The sequence below is a fragment of the Montipora capricornis genome, unplaced genomic scaffold (genome assembly GCF_036669925.1).
Source record: "Montipora capricornis isolate CH-2021 unplaced genomic scaffold, ASM3666992v2 scaffold_501, whole genome shotgun sequence".
Taxonomy (NCBI): domain Eukaryota; kingdom Metazoa; phylum Cnidaria; class Anthozoa; order Scleractinia; family Acroporidae; genus Montipora; species Montipora capricornis.
This window is the reverse complement of record NW_027180241.1, coordinates 85,001-91,332: the sequence shown is the minus strand read 5'-3', so window position 1 is coordinate 91,332 and position 6,332 is coordinate 85,001. Positions and strand designations below refer to the sequence as shown.

The 6,332-nt window shown below is 41.6% G+C and overlaps 1 pseudogene; it reads left to right on the top strand.

Moving 5' to 3' along the window:
• Positions 1 to 627: 627 nt before the first annotated feature.
• The window catches only part of LOC138036792 (flavin-containing monooxygenase 5-like), a 9,633-nt pseudogene continuing 3,928 nt past the window's right edge, over positions 628 to 6,332 (top strand).

Genomic DNA, 6,332 nt, shown 5'->3' with positions numbered 1-6,332 from the left:
TCTGCAAAAAGTCTGAGGTAGAATTTTCTATGTTTGCAAAATGTTTACATTTTCTAGTTGTTAAAATAAGTAGGTGTCCATGGTCGAACCGAAACATACCATGACGCCTCTGGCAGCCGCTATACGGTCCATGTATGACCTTGGAGCACAGCTTACAGCCAGCTGGAATCAGCTGCATGCTGGTTTTTGCTGAGGGAGGAGAACCCGGAGAAAAACCCTCGAAGCAGAGAAAAGAACGAACACAAACTCAACCCAACTATGTACTTTGTAATTCAAACTGAAGATGACAGAAGAGTCTGTTGAAACATGTTTTTAAAAAACGTTGTATTGTTTCTTAATTAAATTGCTGCTACTAACCAGAGCTGTTGACCGTGTCCCTTTTAAATCGCGTTAAATCAGACAAATAACCACACAGAAAGCGAGCAAGTCATCAGGACAATAAAGTAAGGCTTTTTTATTGAAAAATTTTGCGTGTGAATATCCTTTTGGGTCTTTTATCGGGATTTACCCTAACTCTGTTGTGATTAGCTGCGACCCACGCACGTGATTTGCGTGAGATTTCAGCGGGTACAAAGTACGCTTCCAGATTGCGTGACAAGCTACAACAATGCCTGCAAAGGTCGAAGGGAAGCATTGTTGTGCAAACCTGCACAGTAACGCTGGAGCTTATCTTTGTCCGATCCAGAGTCCTTTTCTTTGCTTCCTTTTTCCATCAAAATGAGAGTAGCAATTATAGGAGCCGGAGCAAGTGGTTTAACCTGCATAAAAGCCTGTAATGACGACGGCTTGGAACCCGTTTGCTTCGAAGCGGAAGATGAAATCGGAGGCTTGTGGCATTTCACCGAAGAAGAACGCCACAGCTCTGTCTACAGATCCACTGTGATCAATACGAGCAAGGAGATGATGTGCTACTCGGATTTTCCAATTCCGAGGGAGTTTCCACCTTTCATGCACCACAGAAAGGTCATGGAGTATCTTCACCTGTATGCTAAGGCGTTTGATATGTACAAGTTCATTCGCTTTAGAACCAAGGTGGTCGAGATCAGAAAGACGGCAGACTTCTAAGACAGCGGCAAATAGGAAATTCTTTTTCGAGAACTAAACGGGGCGGATCCCGAAGCAGTGAAGGTAGAGATCTACGATGCTGTGATGCTATGTGTCGGCCATCACTCAGAACCTTCGTGGCCCACCCCGAGCTTCCCTGGTCAGGATGAATTTAAAGGCCTGAAAATGCACAGTCATTCCTACAAGGATTTCAAGCCGTTTGAAAACAAGAAGATCCTAATTGTTGGTATGTCAGCTATTTTTATTTGAAACAACTTAGTGTCGAGCGATATGTCGACTTGATGTGTCGAAGTTCATGACCGGAGGAGCAGAAAATTGGTTTTAACGACGTTCGCGCCTAAATCAACGTACAGATTTCAGCGATCAACGATCTCAGGTTACAACTATAAGAAATAAAAGAAGGTACATTTCTAAAATTTAGATCGGGTAAACTTACGCAGGGTGTCAGAGGAATTTTTCCAGGTCCGAGGCAACGCTATGCGAGTCGAAGTCAACCCTGGCAACCAGTGTAGGTGCGCGTACTCAGTTCGATAAAACTAAATTTAGCTCCACCACGCAGTACACACCATGCAAAGAAAACCATTAGGTTTCACCGAGCATCGTCAAAGATATAATTGCAAAAAGCATTACAGTCAAAACAGCTCAAGCGTTCCTCAGTAACCATTTGAATAATCTGGTTTTATCAACGGAGTTGATAATGTAAATTGGCCACCGTACAGAGATTCTAAAAGCTGACGTTTCGAGCGTTAGCCCGGGCTAATTTAACTAGGTTAAATTGGTGATCCTCATTTTAACTAGGTTTAATATGCACTCCGTTGAATTGTAGAAACTTTTTTTGGAGCGTTAGCCCTTCGTCTCTGACGAAGGGCTAACGCTCGAAACGTCAGCTTTTAGAATCTCTGTACGGTGGCCAATTTACATTATCAACTCCGTTGATAAAACCAAATTTTTGTGTACTACTTCCCCACCGACGCAGCACCACAGTTTCTTTAGAAACTACCCCTTCATTCATTTGAATAATCTGTTCGTCGGATGAATGGTGCATATTTTAAATCAAGCCTCAGTTGAAAACTCGAATTTTGATTGCAATATTGCTGGCTTCCGGTGCAAGTCGAAGGCAACAACCGAGGACTGAAAGAACTCACTTTTGGCACAAAGTCAGTTCAGATTTTTTCGAACTGATTAGTTTTGGCCTGCTAAACACTGCTTCTCGCGGGACGCCATGAAGTGCATCACGGAACATTCTCCGTTTTTTGCGGAAAATGTTCTTTGCATTTCAACAGCCAAAAGGTCAAAAGGCGATTTTTAATTAGTTTGTTTATGTAATTTATGTCGTCGCGTATGAAAGGGTATTGCTTGCGAAGAGATGGAAACAATTCGACGCACTCGCCGAAATTGAAAGTTTAAATTTGTCTTGCAAACAAATAGAAATCGTAGCCCGTGCGGATCGAAAAAACCGTGAACACGTTGATTTGATTTTGACATTTCCCTTTGTGCAGCAACCAATCAGAAGCGACATGAAACCACAAAACTAATTACCATTACTGGTTGCGGTTTAGTTTTCTCGCGCTATTCGATTTTTAACAAATATCTTTTTACACACAAGAAATTCCCGCAGCGAGTTTTCCTGCCCAGATTGGAGACAATCGATTTAAAACTGAGCTTTTAGGGCTTTGAACTGTCTTTCCAACCTTTCGTTAAGGGATTGCAATGGAACAGCAAACCCCCATCCCCCCAAATCAAGGATGAAGCCGCGCAAAAGCCAAAACGCGCCATTTTCCCATCCTTGATTTGGGGGGAAGGGGGGGGGGGGGGATACAAATTTCCCATCTATTTTATCCAAGATCTTCACTCTACTCTCCCATATGCGAATCGAGAAGCGAATTTAACGGGAGGGGTTTTTTGCAGAACGTCCAATTCGCGGAAATGAACATCGGTTCGATTCAAAAAATCTGTTGCAGTGCAAAAGATTTTTTGAAGTCGGGCGGACACTCCAGAGAAACTGCCGTGTCAATCAAAGGGTATGCGAGTGAGTAATGAGCATAAATACTTTAAAAAATTAAAGCGTTTAAAATGGCGGATACTTAAAGGACAACGGAAAGATCTTTTAAGGAAAAGTTACGCGTTTTACACAATTTACACGGTACAATTTATCGGTCCGACAAAACCGGCAGACAAGTCGTACCGTGTAAACCGGCCTTAAGATTACATCAGTAATCCCGTCTTGACCTGGTGCAAGCGTCGGCTTAACGAGATTATTGTAGACTGACACAAGTATTTCTATGTCCACCAGGGTAGGAGTCTTTTCTCCAAACGCCTCCGTTCCGGTTGCCTCAACCAGCACTTCGTTCATGCCTTTCAAAAACTGAAAAGTACTGACCACGTAACCATGCTCAGTTAATTCCACTCTCTTTCCCTGGCGCGGTACAACACTTACTCCATTATCAAATCACAAAATAATAGTCTTTTCTGTAGCCTTGGGTTTTGACCGATTTGTCCTCTTCCTCATATTGGAGGTGCGAATTCGTCTCATGTTCGTGAGGCGCCTGAAATGCGAAGAACTTGCAATTGCATTCTGATTTGGTCTCGAGTTTGGATTAACTTGCGAGCGTCCAAACACACGGGATACTTGAGCATGAACTCTCGATGTTGGCTGAGAGAAGTTGACGCAGTTGCTGCTCATGCTGCAGTGCCATTTTTTTTAATCCCCAAAAGCGAAGGTAAAGAAAGCATGGCAGGCGTTGGCGCGCGGGAGTCCCGCCAAACTGCACTCCGCTGACTAGGTGGTGCTCACCGGTTTAGAAAAAACTCGAGTGACGATTTCTCATTCTCACCTATAAACGATTTCTTATTCTCGTCATAGGATGTAGATTTCTCGGTATATTGTTGCATCATTGTTATTCTCAATTAATTGTTTTTCATTCACGACAGCCGGGTAATCTCGAATCTCGTATGACAGTTTTTCATTCTCGTATAATGATTTCAATTTCTCGTGCAGTAATTTCTTAAACTCGCATATCGATTAAGAAAACTCGGTAGGTGATTTCAAACTTAACGTACTTTTATCATGTTTGGCTTGCCGTAATAAACCGTAGACCTTGTCTCACAACACTTCACGGTTGACTAATCTCTGTCTGGACGTCATCAAAAGAACCCATACACGGTGTTGTGATCTGGTGTCATTTCATTTATTGGCCGTTTTTATGCTAGAGACGTTAAAGTCGTCAAGTTGCATTTGACGTCTGAGACGTTATAAAGCCGTCTGGTATAAAAACGGGACGCATACTGAAGTAGACAAACTAACGGACAAAAACAAGATTTTTCTAAAAAAATGACTAGGTTCTATTATCGGAAGACACTGGGCACGAGCAAACTCGGCACCAAATAAACGTTAACACACGAATATATGAGCAAATAAACGTGGCGGAATTGCAGCTTCTCAAATTTATGTCTCGACGTCGCCTGGAAGGACAGATGCAAGTATTTTTTTGTGACAGAAATCAGTCTAGAAATCAGCATTTTCTGGCGATGGACGAGGAATTAGATTTAGCCTCGGTGCATGGCTTGTTTGTCTTGTCGACCAAGAGAGCAAGGAAGGAACGAAGTGCAGATTAACAAAGGTGTCAGGGCTAAATGCGTCCAAGTTAGGGCGTCCCGTTTTTATACTAGACGCATTTAACGTCTGAGACGTTAAAGTCGTCTATTAAGAGCGTCTCAACGACGCTCTTAAAACAAGACGTTAAAGCCGTCAGACGTTAAATGCGTCTGTCTTATTTCTCGTTTTTATACCAGACGTTAAAGTCGTCTTGAAACGACTTTAACGTATCAGACGACTTTAAAGTCTGTAGCATAAAACGGCCATTCATTCATTCTCGGGTTGGGTGAGATCGCTAATAGATAATAGAGCGTTTTCACTCGCGTGACCAGGAGCCATATTGGATTACTTAAGAAAAGAAAGTATTTGCATAAAAATAGATTTTAATTCCCGGAGGATTAGTTTGGTGCACCATCATGGCCGCCATTTCTTTGTTTTGGAACACCAACATGGCCGCCGTGACGTCATGTGAAAACGCTCTATAGCGGCTGCCAATGGCGCCTGTATATGCTGATGTCCGATCTCACCGATACATTGATTACTTGCAAAGCGCATTTGAATATGTAAATAGAAAGTGGGCTATATAAATTCATTGTGATTGCATGGGAAACTCATGAAATAATCATGGGAGGAGGGAAAGGAGTTGAAGGAAGAAAGGAAGTTGAAAAAAGAAACAATCCATGTCGCCTTCTGTAATTTTTTCCTTCGCACGAAGTAATGGTATTCACATGTTTGAGGCTTATGTAATATTTACAATTCACTTCAAGAGTTCGTAAATGTGACACAACATGCACTGACAACGAATATGTAATATATACAATACGAGAGGCAGATCTGTATCACATTTACAAACTCTCGGCTTCGCCTCGAGTTTGTAAATGTACACTGGGTCTTTTTGGTGATTTAAGACATTTTAACGGGGAAAATCGAAAAAAACGTTCATTCAAATGAAGACAAATCAGTTAATAAAACAATTCTTTTGTTTTCCCATCGTGAATTATTAATGAGTTTTATAATGTAAACTACTCATTTAATGCAGTACAGCCAATCATTTGGGAGTTTAAGAAACGACGTCGGCTACGGCTACGACTACGACATCGCCACAAAACAATAATATCATTGGTTAAAAGAGCATAAATAATCGTGCTGCACGTGCAACACGGATTTTGGCAAGTATGTTTGCGGTCCCCTGTATAACTACGACGTGGAAATCACCAAACTTGAGTTTTTGACGACAACGTAAGCATGCAACAGAGAATCTTCCATTCTCTATTTCCACTCTGAAAAACCGTTCGTACCAGTTTATTTTTAGGATACTTCGCCCATATTGTAGGACGTGAACGAGACTGAATAATCGCGAAAGACTTAAGATAAAGCAAAGTTAGGTTTTGAGGTGACATTTTCGTCGACCGTCGCCGTCGTAGATCTTAAACTCCCTGTTATCATTGTAGTACGGGGCATCTAAGGAAAGAAATTCCGGCCAACTTAGAGTTTATGTCAACTTATATGATGCTACGTCAGATATACAACCATAAATAAAACATTTCTTGTGGTTTTTCTTCACAAATGATTAATAAGTTGAATGAACATTCTTAACACTCATGAATGGAAGATAAAGCTCCTTTAAAATTGAGCACACCACAGGTTACATACCTTACCTCTATACCAAATA